The 16421-nt window shown below is 36.9% G+C and overlaps 1 long non-coding RNA gene across 1 annotated transcript; it reads right to left on the reverse strand.

The window, feature by feature from the left end:
- Positions 1–7103: 7103 nt before the first annotated feature.
- On the reverse strand, positions 7104–14909 carry LOC113598699 (uncharacterized). The gene is made up of 2 exons (XR_008298364.1): positions 12923–14909; positions 7104–12053 (listed from the first exon to the last, which is right to left on the reverse strand). It is a non-coding gene; the product is annotated as an uncharacterized LOC113598699 (long non-coding RNA).
- Positions 14910–16421: the final 1512 nt, after the last annotated feature.

Consider the following 16421-nt stretch of genomic DNA (forward strand, 5'->3'; position numbering starts at 1 on the left):
ATATGTACATACCATGTATATGTACATATATATATACCATATATTATATATATATATATATATATATATATATATATACCAAAAGCAACAAAGATTAAAAAGGACCAGAGAACACCACCAGAAACTCCAACTTTACAAACATCATAATAGCAATAAATTCATATCATTCAGTACTCACTCTAAACGTCAATGGACTCAATGCTCCAATCAAAAGACTAGGATAACAGAATGGATAAGAAAACAAGATCCATCTATATGCTGCTTACAAGAGACCCACTTTAGACCTAAAGACACCTTCAGATTGAAAATAAGGGGATGGAGAACCATCTATCATGCTAATGGTCAACAAAAGAAAGCTGGAGTAGCCATACTTATATCAGACAATCTACACTTTAAAATAAAGACTGTATCAAGAGATGCAGAAGGGCGTTATATCATAATCAAGAGGTATATCCACCAAGTAGACCTAAAAATTGTAAACATTTATGTGCCAAATGTGAGAGCACACAAAAATATAAATCAATTAATCACAAACATAAAGAAACTCATTAATAGTAATACCATAATAGTAGGAGACTTCAACACCCCACTCACAACAATGGACAAATCATCCAATCAAAAAATCAACAAGGAAACATTGGCTTTGAATGACACATTGGACCAGATGGACTTAACAGATATATTCAGAACATTTCATCCTAAAGCAGCACAATATACATTCTTCTCCACTGCACACAGAACGTTCTCCAGAATAGACCATATACTCGGACATAAAACAGCCCTAAGTAAGTTCAAAAAGATCAAGATCATACCGTGCATATTTTCAGACCACAGGCTATGAAACTCAAAATCAACCACAAGAAAAAATTTGGAAAGGTAACAAATACTTGAGACTGAAGAACATCCTACTAAAGAATGAATGGGCTAACCAAGAAGTTAAAGAAGAAATTAAAACGTACATGGAAGACAATGAAAATGATAACACCACAACCCAATACCTCTGGGACACAGCATAGGCGGTCATAGAGGAAAGTATATAGTAATCCAGGCCTTCCTAAAGAAGGAAGAAAGATCTCAGAGACACAACCTAACCTTACACCTTAAGGAGCTGGAAAAAGAACAGCAAATAAAACCCAAAACCAGCAGAATACAAGAAATAACAAAGATTAGAGCAGAAATTAATGCTATCGAAACCAAAAAAACAGTAGAACAGATCAATGAAACCAGAAGCTGGTTCCTTGAAAGAATTAACAAAATTGATAAACCACTAGCCAGTTTGATCAAGAAGAAAAAGGAAAGGACCCAAATAAATAAAATCAAGAATGAAAGAGGAGAGATCACAACCAACACAACAGAAATAAAAACAATAACAAGAGAATATTATGAGCAATTATATGCCAATAAAATGGGCAATCTGGAAGAAATGGATAAATTCCTAGAAACATATACACTACCAAAACTGAAAAGGAAGAAATAGAAAATTTTAACAGACCCATAACCAGTAAGGAAATCGAATTAGTAATCAAAAATCTGCCAAAAAACAAGAGTCCAGGGCCAGATGGCTTTCCAGGGGAATTCTACCAAACATTTAAGGAAGAGTTAACACCTACTTTCTTGAAGCTGTTCCAAAAAATAGAAATGGAAGGCAAACTTCCAAACTCTTTCTATGAAGCCAGCATTACCTTGATTCCAAAACCAGACAAAGATCCCACTAAAAAGGAGAACTATAGACCAATTTCCCTGATGAACATGGATGCAAAAATCCTCAACAAGATATTAGCCAACTGGCTCCAACAATACATTAAAAAAAGTATTCACCACGACCAAGTGGGATTTATACCTGGGATGCAGGGCTGGTTCAATATCCACAAAACAATCAATGTGATTCATCACATCAATAAAAGAAGGGACAAGAACCATATGATCCTCTCAATAGATGCAGAGAAAGCATTTGACAAGATACAGCATCCTTTCTTGATAAAAACCCTCAAGAAAGTAGGGATAGAAGGATCATACCTCAATATGATAAAAGCTATATACTAGTGACTCAACGCTAATATCGTCCTCAATGGGGAAAAACTGACAGTTTTCCCCCCAAGGTCAGGAACAAGACAGGTATGTTCGCCACTGTTATTCAACATAGTATTGGAGGTCTTCGCCTCTGCAATCAGACAACAAAAAAATAAAAGTCATCCAAATCGGCCAGGAGAAGGTCAAACTTTCACTCTTCGCAGATGACATGACACTGTCTATGGAAAACCCAAAAGATTCCACCAAAAAGCTGCTAGAATTGACCCATGAATTCATCAAAGTTGCAGGATATAAAATCAACGCACAGAAATTGGTTGCATTCCTATACACCAACAATGAAGTGACAGAAAGAGAAATCAAGGAATCGATCCCATTTACAGTTGCACAAAAAAACCCATAAAATGCCTAGGAATAAATCTAACCAAAGAGGTGAAAAATCTATACGCTGAAAACTATAGAAAGCTTATGAAAGAAATTGAAGAAGACACAAAAAAATGGAAGAAGATTCCATGCTTCTGAATAGGAAGAACAAATATTGTTAAAATGTTGATACTACCCAAAGCAATCTACATATTCAATACAATCCCTATCAAAATAACACCAGCATTCTTCACAGAGCTAGAACAAATAATCCTAAAATTTGTATGGAACCAGAAAAGACCCTGAATAGCCAAAGGAATCTGGAAAAAGAAAACCAAAGCTGGAGGCATCACAATCCCAGACTTCAAGCTATACTACAAAACTGTAACCATCAAGACCGTATGGTACTGGCACAAGAGCAGACAATCAGATCAATGGAACAGAATAGAGAACCCAGAAATGGACACACAAACATATGGGCAACTAATCTTTGACAAAGCAGGAAAGAATATCCAATGGAATAAAGACCATCTTTTCAGCAAGTGGTGCTGGCAAAACATTCAGAAGAATGAACCTGGACAACTTTCTTACACCATACACAAAAATAAACTCAAAGTGGATCAAAGACCTCAATGTAAGACAGGAAGCCATCAAATTCCTAGAGGAGAAAGCAGGCAAAAACCTCTTTGATCTTGGATCAGCAGCAACTTCTTACTCAACACGTCTCTAGAGGCAAGGGAAACAAAAGCAAAAATGAACTACTGGACCTCATCAAAATAAAAAGCTTCTGCACAGCAAAGGAAACAATCAGCAGAACTAAAAGACAACCGACAGAATGGGAGAAGATATTTGCAAATAACATATCGATAAAGGGTTAGTATCCAAAATCTATAAAGAACTTATCAAACTCAACATCCAGAAAACAAATAATCCAGTGAAGAATGGGCAAAAGACATGACTAGACACTTCTCCAAAGAAGACATCCAGATGGCCAACCGACACATGAAAAAATGCTCAATATCACTCATCATCAGGCAAATACAAATCAAAATCACAATGAGATACCACCTCACACCTGTCAAAATGCCTAACATTAACAACTCAGGCAACAAAAGATGTTGGCAAGGATGCAGAGAAAGAGGATCTCTTTTGCATCATTGGTGGGAATGCAAGCTGGTGCAGCCACTCCGGAAAACAGTATGGAGGTTCCTCAAAAAACTAAAAATAGAACTACCCTACAACCTGGCAATTGCACTACTAGGTATTTATCCAAGGGATACAGGTGTGCTGTTTCGAAGGGACACATGCACCCCCATGTTTATAGCAGCACTATCAACAATAGCCAAAGTATAGAAAGAGCCCAAATGTCCATCAATGGATGAATAGATAAAGAAAGTGTGGTATGTATATGCAATGGAGTATTACTCAGTGATCAAAAAGAATGAAATCTTGCCATTTGCAACTACATGGATGGAACTAGAGGGTATTATGGTAAGTGAAATTAGTCAGTCAGAGAAAGACAAAAATCATATGACTTCACTTATATGAGGACTTTAAGAGACAAAACAGATCAACATAAGAGAAGGGAAACAAAAATAATATAAAAACAGGGACAGGGACAAAACAAAAGAGACTCATAAATATGGAGAACAAACTGGAGGGTTGTGGGAGGGGGGATGGGCTAAATGGGTAAGGGGCACTAGGGATTCTACTCCTGAAATCATTGTTGCACTATATGCTAACTAATTTGGATGCAAATTTTAAAAAATAAAAAATGAAATAAAAAAAGAACCTTTATGAAAAATATACAATATAGTTAATTAATTCAGTTGAGTAGTAAAACATGTCAGTATTTTTGCAAATAAAGGTTTTTTAATTTAAGCATAAACTTGCACATATTTGGGTTTTTTTTAATTATATGGCTAAGAATTTTAGAAACTTGTGGGCATTTCCAAAAATTTTTTTAAAAAGTTAGTATGTCAGGGCACCTGGGTGGAACAGTTGGTTAAGCATCAGATTCTTGATTTCCACTCAGGACATGATCTCACAGTTGTGAGATTGAGCCCCGAATCAGACTTTGCACTGACAGCACAGTCTGCTTGGGATTCTCTCTCCCTCTCCCTTTGCCCCTCCCCACTAGCACATGGCCATTCATGCACACTCGTTCTCTCTCTCTCTCAAAATAAACAAAGATTTAAAAAATTAATATACTTGGGTGCCTGGGTGGCTCAATCGGTTAAGCATCCAACATCAGCTCAGGTCACAATCTCACAGTTCATGAGTTTAAGTCTTGCATTGGCTGTGCTGATGGTTCAGAGCCTGAAGCCTGCTTCAGTTTCTGTGTCTCCCTCTCTCTCTGCCCCTTCCCTGCTCATACCCTGTCTCTCTCTCTCTCAAAAATAAACAAATATTTTTTAAACATTTTTTTAATGTTTATTTATTTTGAGAGACAGAGTACAAGCAGGGGAGAGGCAGAGAGAGAGGGAGACACAGAATCCGGAGCAGGCTCTAGGCTCTCAGCTGTCAGCCCCATGTGGGGCTCAAACCCATGAAACCTGAGATCATGACCTGAGCCAAAGTCAGATGCTTAACCAACTGAGCCACCCAGGCACTCCAAAAATAAACAAACATTGAAATTTAAAAAAAAATAATATATCTATAGCAAATATACCTGAAATAAATTTCTTCACTTCCATAGATAGAATTTTATGTTCAAATTTTCAAAATAAGATTCAGAATGATTATACAATGATGACGAAAAATACTCTAAATAGCATTAATGAATTTTTTTCAGATTTTTGTTGTTTTTTGTTTTTGTAGACCTATATACACGTATGCATATATACATCTGTGTGCATGTGTGTACATTTCCTTCTCATCAAATGAGGTACTGAATCAAAGTGAACAGTTTTTGCTAAAAGGATCATCTAGGAACGTTTAATTCATCATGGTTCCCAAATTAAGATTGCTAGATCCACTTTACAGTGTTATTAAAAACTATTTAAAGCATGTTAAGAACTACTTAATATTTCATCAATACATCATCCAATTGCTTATTAAAAAGTCTGTACATTTCCACTAACATGAGAGACACAATAACTTATTAAGATTAAACTCTTAACATGCCCTAGGAACTGTGCTGAGCACATTAATCTCATTGAAAACATTGCTAATCACTCTAGGAAGTAGGTGCTATCATTATTCTTAATTTACTATAGGAAAATGGAGACTTGTTCAGGGTTTGCAATCTCAGAGGGATAACAGAATTCTCTCAGGTCTGTCTGCCTCAGACCCAGGCTCTTAACCACCATAGCATATTGCTTTATTTTGGCTAATTCAACAGTCAAAGAAAATAAAATATGTATTTTTCACATTCTTATTATTTCTTCAAATATTTGTTTTTCCTCTTTTGTGAACTATTTTCTACTATCATCCCTTATTTATTTTTTAATTTGAATACTAATGCTTTTCTTATTGTTTTGAGTTCTTTTATATTGTCTAAATGATTGGAAATATTTTGCTCAATTTTTATCTTTCATTTTATATAATGAATTCTTTCTTAAATAGTGAAATCTATAAATTTTTTCAGACTAGAACTTGTAAAAGAGTATCTGCATCAATTCCTTCATGTAATATTTCAGGAGAATCAAGGTTACACACTCAGATAATTCCTAATCTCTTAGTATAACATGGAAGGCAGCAGGTAAGAAATATACTATATGAACATTATATACCAAATTAGATTGGAACTTTCAAAATTATATATTTAAGTTTATTAATTATTTAATAATTATTTTTGAATTAGATCACTTTTTATTCTTTTTTTAAGATTTACTCAGAATTAAGATGTGTGGCTATCTGGCTCAACTAAAACATAAAAAGGTCTAAAATAAGTATGCATACATATATAAACTATGCCGAATGACACAGAATATGCAGAGTTGTGGTATGTCTGCTTGACTTTTTTTTTGTGTTAGCTAGATACAGGAAAATAAATACAACTTAGCACAAATCCACCGCGCTTTTCTTGGCTTTCTCTACTTCATTCCTATTTTGGAAAAAAATCTCGACCTTCATCCAAAGAGGTGGCCAAGGGTTGAATATTACATTGGTCTTGCTACTAGTCCTGCCATGAAAATAGAGTTTACTTTTTTCTCTGCCAGATGAAAGTGAGAAGTAAATGATTGACAAAGTGATTCCCAAGGAGGAAATTCAAACATTTGCCAGTGCCAAAGATAATTTTTTTAAATTTCATGCTCTCCTCCAATTCGTTGTCTATAAGCATAAATGTTTATGATCTAGGATTCATTCTATCCCACACGACAGCATATGATTTGGCAAGGTTGCTTTATAGAAACCTGTGTTCATATGAAGGAAAAATAGGGTGACAAACGCAAAGTATGTTTCCAAACAACAGCAAAAAAATTGTCACACTCTTTACCCCTGTTTTTGCTTAGGAAAAAGAGATGGTGTGAGTCATTATGGAAAATAATCCCTCTTACTACTCCTATTTCCCCACATCCTCTCCCACACAACTCCAAACATACACACACACACACACACACACACACACACACACACCAAGAATTCAGCCCCCAAAATACAAGACGGACGGTTTTGTAGAGATGGGTTTATTTATAACAATGTAATATTAACATTTTCTGGAATATACAGTAAACTGTAGAAAAGACAAATTCAAATAGGAGCAGTAAAGCATTTAAAAACACTTTTTATTTTTTATAATTATTTAATTAAACAGAAAACAGTGATAACAGAATCCATAGGAGCCAGATGTTAATGGAAGATTAAAAACAAAAAAAACTCTCTTGTAAAAAGTGACATTTTTTGTCTCTACACTAAGTAGCCTCAAGTGTACCAAACTCTTTACATGGAAAAATGCTTCTCAACAGCAACCTTGGCAATATGTAAAGATGATCTTACATTGCCAAGTGGGCTTTGAACTGCTTCCTAATTTACTTTTTCGTCAGTTTGTTACTCGATGTTACACATATTAATATGCCATCCTAGGCTAATCTGACTCCAAAACTCTCATCATGCTTGTGTTTCAATCTTCCTATTCTTCTATTACACACCAAATTGATTGCAACCAACTACTTCTATTGTTAGGAGAAAAGCATACTATAGAAAATATGGCACTCATAACTAATATGCCTGAAACATGATGGTTTTCCAATTGATAGTCGTGGAGCCAAAAGACTCTAAATTCAGGATGTGTTTCAGCAACTATTCAGTAGAGATGGAACTACTCCTCATTAAGTTGTCTAGGCAACCATTTGGTGAAAAATCTGCAGTTAAATTTTTTCCTCTCGTTTTCTCTTTTTCTAGAAGCGACTATTTTTTCCCCTGTTTTCCACTATCCATTCCTCCTCACGTTTCTCTTTATACATTATCTTAGGCACTTATTCTCCTCTTTCTTTTTTTTTCTTATTCTTCTACTAATTATCCAAACTTTCTTTCCCTTGGAAAAGAGATCAAAACAAACACTTGCCTTTAAAGTTGGCCTATCAACTACCATCTGGTTATTATTTTGTTCCTTTTTAGAAAATCAACTGTAGATCTTTCGTAAAAATGGAAATTCTGCTCACTTATGCTACCAGAGCGTGGTGGAGTGCCAGCTTATTAAAATGCGGGAAGTGTCAGTGCAGAGACAACAGTGGTTCAGACTACTTTCCACATCCGCCTGCTTTCTTTTAAGGCTGAGGGCATTTGAAGTGCTATTTCTTAAGCAACACCAAAAACAAACAAAGGGTGAAGAAACTTTGATTTGAGGAAAGATTGCTTTTGTTAGCAGATCGCTAGCTAGGATGAGTTAGATTGGTAAGAAATAGATCATATGTTCTGGGAGGGGGAATATGGGAATGCTGAGCGGTCATTCATATGGACTGAGGTTTCTTACAGCATCTGGATGTGGGTCTCTGATGTGGAGCTCTTTTTGACAGATGCAGCTAGTTTTGATTTGCTGCCACCCATTTCTCATGTGACTGAGAAGAGAGCATAATATTTTCATTTATATAATTTAAAATAAAGGTGTTAGCTAGCTTTCATCGTACCGCTTCACTACTCAAAACAACAAGCAAAACCATCTCTTTTCGGTGTTGCTATTGCCTACAGGGTAGGGTCCAGGTGCCTCAGCCTGCCTTTGCCAAATCTCTAGAATCTGAATCTCATTTCCAATCTTATTTCCCAAGTGTCTCACTACTCTCTACACCTCAGTGTCAACCACACCAGCCCACTTATCTCCAAATACACCATGTGCATTTCTGCCTCCTCTCAGCCTTCGTTCACATTTGAAATGCTCTTTACATCCCACCAATTGTATTGTTTATTATTTGCAGCTGGGCCAGCAGTAGATATTCTGAAAAGAGCATCTAGAAAGGCAGCCACTGTGGTCTCCCCTCCTGTCTTTTCTGACCATTATTGCCAAAGACCTCAAATTCCAGAGCCATCTAAGAATAAGGACCAGACGAGGTGAGGGGTAATAGATTATGTCAAGGGATAAAGTCTTAAGAACGGGAGAGTAATGTCCTTATGGTCACTGGCCACTCAGATAAGGTGGTTCCTTACTAAGTGTGAGACGGTGTTTCAGGACATAGGTAAGTCAGACATGTATCAGTGGAGAGTTGCCAATTTCCATATCTTGAAGAAACAGTGACGGGGGAGGGACAACAGCTTTAGAAAGGCAATTTAATTAAATTGAGTAAGTCAAAGTTTTATATAGTATTACTTGTTATGGAATCTCTGATCATTTTTTCATTTAATACTGCAAATTTATATTATCACTCATTTGTTGAGGATGCAGTTGTGAAGCCTGGACACACAATGTCCAGTCTGCCTCCTCTTACCTGGAAAACTGAAAGAGCCAGAAATAAAATTAAAAACAAACAAAACAATATATCAATTTGTTTTCAAGTTAGAAGTGTACATTCCACTATTGCTGATAGCCAATTTTATTTTCTCAAAGCAGCTCTTAAAATGTGCCTGAAAATAAGAAACTAACAGAGTTAGGTAAGATTCAGAGGCCTTCTAAATAACTTCATTCTACATGTAAGAAAACCAAAGTTCCAAGAAATAAAGACTGCTTGTATTTGAAAAGAACCTGTGAATGAAAAAGAACCTCTCTTTCTTTCTTTTTTGGATTTTCTGTCACTCTTGGTGACAGAATCATCCAAACCACTGGGCCTCTTTTCTGCTAATTAAGTGAAGTAACTACTAAGCTATCTCCTTGGGGTCTATAGCCTCTGATGAAACAGACTCCCTTCCCCCCCACGCCAACACAGGCTCACATTATCTCCTGACCAACCACCTAAACATCCATTGCTGTAAGAAAGCAGGCGTTCTCACTGGCAGAGTGGGACTGTTCATTTTGTCAATTACCAATGGGGGGGACAAATATTTGGGGAGGGAACCCAAAGCCATCTTGGCTGTGGGGGGAAAGGGGAAGACTGGTAGGAAGATGGTAACTACGGAGGGCAGGCTGGAGCTAGGAAGAAGGTAGGCTTCTGTGAAGTTGCCCCAGAACCTTGGTGCAAAAGCAGCACCATCTCAGCATGTAGTGCTCGGCAGAGGAAGTTAGTGTCTCTTGTTCTATTTAAGGGCATGGGTTTCAAAAACCCCAGCCATGATAGGAAGCATCAAAAGAAGAAACTAATCCCCATACCTAGACCAAAACCACCAAAGAGAGGCAATGTGGCTCTGGGACAGCCTGCAGGCAGCAGCATCTATGGAAGTAAGAAAACCCCAAAGCAAAGGAAAAAGGAGAAAGGAGTTCAGGGCTCAATTCTGAGGCTGCTGAGTATTCTTTAAACAGACTTTGTTTTAAAATCTTGCCTTTAAGCACACCCTCAACTTCAATCATTATCTTAAACTTTTTACTGGCCTGTGCCTCAGTTTCTTCAGCTGTGAAATGGGGACAGTAATGCCTACATCAGCATTATGAGAATTAAGAGGGTGTGCGTGGGTAAGGCACTTAGAACAGCACTCGGCATATAGTTCACACTGTGTTTGCTCTCCTTTGGAAAAGTGATACAAGTTAGTGGTTAAAAGCACAGATTCTGGATTCAACCTGCTTTGGTTTGAAACTTGGCTTTGCCATTTACTAGTATGGCCTTGGGCAAGGATTTGTCTGGCCTGTTTTTTTTCATATGTTGTGCTGTTAAGAGAATTAAGTAAACCAACACACATAAAGCCCTGGTAAAAGTCTTTAACGTATGTTGAGTGTTAGCTATTAATGCATATTAAGCATTGTCTCTCCCTTCCCTTCCCTGCTCACCCACATGTGGCCTATCACTGAATCTGGAACTTGGGTCCAGTGACAGCACTTCAGAGATATCAAGAAGCTGTGCTCAGGGCCTCTCACCTCCAGCAGGGACTTTGCCACGACTATCTGGCCAACACCCCCTTTGTGCATGCAAGTTTCCCACACAACGTGCAAGGGAATTTATGGGAAAAGTTTTCCCTATTTCCCTTTCTGCCTTCAGGAGACCAGGAATAATCACTTAGTTAACCCACATTATATTTTCATGAGACTCATCTTCCTCCTAAGTGGAGGGGAAACTCTGAAGTGATAGAAGATATTTTTAATTAAATCGAGAATAAAGCCACACATTCATATACCATTTACTTGAGCTCAAACTGCCAGGGGCTTTTCAAAGTCTCAAAGTCACAATTGAAAATAGCACTTTTAACTTTAAAAACATCAAAGGCCAATTCTAATCTAAGACTGTAGAGAATTCAGAACTGTTTTTAACTTGATTTTAATGAATAAGACATTTGTGCATGACCATCTTAAATTAAAAAAAAAAAGAAAGTTGCCCCTGTTATACAGAAAAAAGAACTCTTTGTTGCATGGAAGAAAAAGTTGTAGCCTTTGTATTTCTAAGAAGTGTATTTTTAAGATGTATTAGAGCACCCTCTTTTGGTATCTAAGAACATAGGATATCCTAAAAATTCAATAATCAAAGATTAGCACATTTTCTTAAACCCATAATTTCCTTTCTAAACTGTCTCAGAAAAATTGTTTGAAATAGTTATTTTTGTTTTCTGCTGTTGTTTTGTTTTTGCAATAATCCTGAACACACACAGAGCATAATTGCTAAAACAAACAAATCAAAACAAGTTGGAAACCTTAGGAAAACATTAAATGTGACAGAAGTGAAATCAGTAAGAAACGTGGTGCCAGCACCACCTAGTGTCGATTTTGAGCAATTGTTGCATGTAAAAAGAAAATTTACCCAAAGGAATACAATTTAGGTTGAATTTAGGTCAAAATTCTGAAACCAAATTCACATCTATTGACTGATATCCCCCTTATTTTTTCTATTGTTCTCCACAGTCTTTATAATATCAAATGAAGAAATATTTTAAAAGTGAATTTTTTTTACACGAATAGAAATCCAATTTAGGTGCAAATGTAATTATAAAACTGGAATATTCGAATGTCTAATGTCTCTAAATCACCACGAAATCCTTCCAAGAGCTCTAAAAGTAAATTCCATATGCTCAAAGGTGGGGCAAGACTTTTTTTTCTCATCTTACTCTGAGAAGAATTGTTCCCCGAGGCCTCTGTAGTGATGCCTGTCCAGGGCTTCAGGGACTCCTCTGCCATCAGTGCTGCCAGATATTATTCAGCCTCTGAAACATATCTACATGGAACAAAGGAGATCATTTCACTTGCCTGTGAGGCCCTACCTTTAAGATATTCACAGTTAGTTCACGACAGATCATTTTTGTGATTCCCACAGAATATCAGTGTGCCCTTTCCAGTTATAGGCAGCCCCAGGACAAATGTGAAATGCGTCAAGTTTGGGTGTGGTGCCTCTCTCTTCAGTACAGCCTCTCCCCCCTTTGCGTCATTTCCAGGGCACTACTTCCCTCCCCAAAGAGCCACAGGCGCCTCACTATTTTCCATTCCTTAGAGTCCTGCAAGCGAATGGCAAATTAAATGGCAATTGCACTTGTCATATAAAATCTTTTTTGTGATAAGGTAAAATATAAATGAATAAAGGAGGGAGTGAATAAATAAATGCCAAGCAAATAAATAAAATTCCTTCTGCTAAGGCATAAATGCCTCAAGAGGGCTTATGTGCTATTCTCTCTATATACAACTTTTTAAAAATTTTTTAGGAATCCTGAGTGGAATTCTGTTTTGAGCAGAGGGTCTTTTGGTGCAAGAGAGGCAGTGCACATCCTGACTCTGAGAGCCTCATCCTGGGTCACTCTTGCCTTTCACACTTTCACACTTTCTTACTTGTGTGAATTCCCAAAGGTACTCCCTGAATCCATTTTCTTCATCTGCAAAATGAGAAACATTAGCAACTATTTTGTATGATTATTATTATGAAACTTCGGAGGGATCTACTATGGTACTTAGTAATCACCAGTCACTCAAAGTATGACTATATAATTATTATTACTATTATCATTATTATGTATACATATTATTATCATTATTCCTATTGGTATGTGCTCAATAAGAAATCCTCCCTAGAAGTTTAACAAGGAGCAACAATACCTTTCCAGCCTTTTGCTTGAGCCAATGTTTCCACTTTTAAACAGCTTCAGATATTCCATGTTCAATAAGAATTAACATCAATAACTCTGGAAAAAATGGAATTCACTCTGGTTAATCAGTCCTAGTTTTAGCTAAAGAGGTGCTGCTCACAGGAAGAAAACAGAGCAAAGGAATAGGAGGAAAATGTACTTTAGCAAATGACAGAGAAAAGAACAGACATTCACCTGAAAGTCTGCCACTCTTTATGCTCAAGCAATTAATAGTAATGATGATGATAAAAATAAAAAAATAATAATAGCTTCTCTATGTTCCAGGCACTTTCCTTAGCAATTTACTAGTATTCACTCATTTAATTCTCATAATTCATCATTTTATACATTGAAGCACAGAGAGTGCTTCAAAAGTCCTGATAGCAAACAGTAGAACTGTAATTTGAATTTGAGGTGTCAGTTTTTACAGATAAGACAACAGGCTAGTGTGCTTTGTAACTCTTCCTGTCTCTCCCTCTCCCCCTTTCTCTCTCTACAACCATCACCTCCCAAACTGGCCAAAGCCACCTAAGCTAGCGAAATTGAAGCAAACGCACCATTTCCTCTTGGAAGTAGGATGCCTTGCTCTGTGGTAATTCACATTCTAAGATGGTTCCAACCTTTCCAGCCCAAATTACAAAAATATCTCTTGGCACAAGGAGCAAAATTGTTTTTTATTCTGCTTTCTCTTCCTTTGAATAGTCAAGTTTCCAAATAACTGCTTAATAGCTTTATTATTCCCTTTTGTCCTGGTTTATCTGACAATAATAATTATTATTTAGCTACTGACTAAGCCAAGTGGCTTATATATAGACAATGGCAAAAATGGGCTTCGAGACTTCCTTTAATGAGCCCAACTAGATAGTTTTGTTGACACTGTCATTGACAATAAGCAAAGATTCCTCCAAAAGAGCCTGATTTTTTTTTTGAAAAGTTGATAGGCTATTTCAATTTTGTCTTTAAACTACAATTGACCTCTCATTCCCCTTTGTCTGGATTTTATCTTAGAAAAAAATCCTTTCATTAGTAAATATTCAACAAGCCTGATACCTCCTGTAACATATAATACTTATAAATATGTACATAATGGAACATTTCTGTGTGCCTTGTGATGAATAAGTGGTTTAAGATATACATTTGGAATGTATGTCATTACCAGCAGTAGTGAAAGGGACATGGCTTCGTTTCTGGTCTCCTAATCCTAAATGAGAGATAAATACCACAAAATACTGTGATCCAAGAGTTGTTAATTTTTTTCTTTTACATTTTTATGGAACACATTACTCATTTAAGTACTCGAAATTCTGTTTTGTTGCAGTAACTGTCATAAAACACTAGTGAGGTGACTCATTGTTAAAGGGTAATGTTCATCACCTGTCAGCAGCTTATTAGTGTGACTGAATTGGCACTAATGTGGTAATTACTATGAATTGTCAATTTCCATTATAATGTCTTCTCCCAGCACCAAGAACTAGGGATGTTTGTGAAAGCACACAGAAAGGCAGAGATAGCCAAATTAACAAACTCAGCTGCCCACAACCTCCACCACCAGAAAATAATGGCAAAAGCATCTGGAATAAAAATGATGATGATGATAGTCAATATTTATTGAATAAGTATTCTTTACCAGCCATTCACCAAGTGTTTTACATATAGCTCATTTATTACTTCCACTAACCCTATAAAGTATGTACTATTCTTAATATCACTGTACAGAGGATAAAGCTGAGACTTGGAAATGATGTAAATTTCCCAAGATCATGTAGCTAGTGAGTAGGAGAGCTACTCAAACTCAGGTCATACATATCCAAAATGCACATGCTTACAAAAGTCACCAACCAATTTAAAAATGGGAAGAAGACATGAATAGACATTTTTCCAAAGAAGACATACACATGGCCAACAGACATGAAAAGATGCTCAACATCACTGATCGTCCCAGGGAAATACAAATCAAAACTACAGAATGGCTAAAATCAACAACACAAGAAACAACAGGTGTTGGCAACGATGTAGAGACAGGGGAACCCTCTTACACTGTTGGTGGAAATGCAAACTGGTGCAGCCACTGTGGAAAACAGTGTGGAGTCTCCTCAAAAAGTTAAAAATGGAACTACCCTATGACCCAGTAGTCGCACTCCTGGGTATTTACTTAAATATAAAAACACTAATTCAGGATACATGCACCCTGATGTTTATAACAACATTATCTATAATAGCCAAATTATGGAAACAGCCTAAGTGTCCATTTACTGATGGATAAAGAAGATGTGGTATACACACACACACACACACACACACACACACACACACAATGGAATATTACTCAGCCACAAAAATGAATGAGACCTTACCATTTGCAATGACACGGATGGAGCTGGAGAATATTATGTGAAGCAAAATAAGTCAGGTAAAGATAAATACCATACAATTTCACTCATACATGGGATTTAAGAAACAAAACAAATAAGCAACAGGAAAAAAAGAGAGACAGAGGCAAACCAAGAAACACTTGACTATGGGAACAAACTGATGGTTACCAGAAAGGAGGTGGATGGAGAATGGGTGAAAAAAGTGGTAGGGATTAAGGAAGGCACTTGCTGTGATAAGCATTGGGTATTGTATGGCAGAGTTGAATCACTGTATTATATACCTGAAACTAATATTACACTGTATGTTAACTGGAATTTATTTATTTAAGTTTAATTGAGAGAGAGAGAGAGACAGAGAGAGAGAGAGAGAAACATAGAGTGGGAGGGGCAGAGAGAGCAGGAGATACAGAATCTGAAACAGGCTCCATGCTCTGAGCTGTTAGCACAGAGCCTGATGTGGGGCTTGAACCCACAAACCTCAAGATCATGACCTGAGCAGAAGTTGGACGCTTAGCCAACCGACTGAGCCACCCAGGCACCCCAACTAATGGAATTTAAATAAAAACTTTAAAAAAATAGAATGAGGGACCAAAACAATAATTATTTCAGAAAGTGAGCCTTCATAAATTTAAAAGAACAGGGGAGCAATGAAGACTCAGTTTGATGTTTGCCATCGTGTTTTTATACATAATACAATGTATATAGCTCACTCACACAGACCGAAAAAGGAAATTATTGTACAAATACTAAACATTTGGACAGTAGGAATGTTCTGAAAATTTGTAGACAATAAAGTACTAGTGATTAATTTTTAAAAAAATCCTTGTGCTTAACAGTTTAACTCTGCTCCAGGGTTCCTCAAGCTCTACACTACTGACATGCATAGCCAGATAATCCTTTGCTGTGAGGGTCCACCCACCGTGAGGGTCCACTCCCAGGACTGCAGGATATTTGGCAGCCTAGCAGCATCCTTAGCCTCTGTCCACTAGAAGCCAGCAGCGCTTTCTCTCCCTGGCCCCCAGCCTAGTTGTGGCAGTCACAAATGTCTCCAGACATTGACAAATGTCCTCAGGAGGTAAAATTGTCATTACCCTGCAA

The sequence above is a fragment of the Acinonyx jubatus genome, chromosome B2, assembly GCF_027475565.1.
Source record: "Acinonyx jubatus isolate Ajub_Pintada_27869175 chromosome B2, VMU_Ajub_asm_v1.0, whole genome shotgun sequence".
Lineage (NCBI taxonomy): Eukaryota > Metazoa > Chordata > Mammalia > Carnivora > Felidae > Acinonyx > Acinonyx jubatus.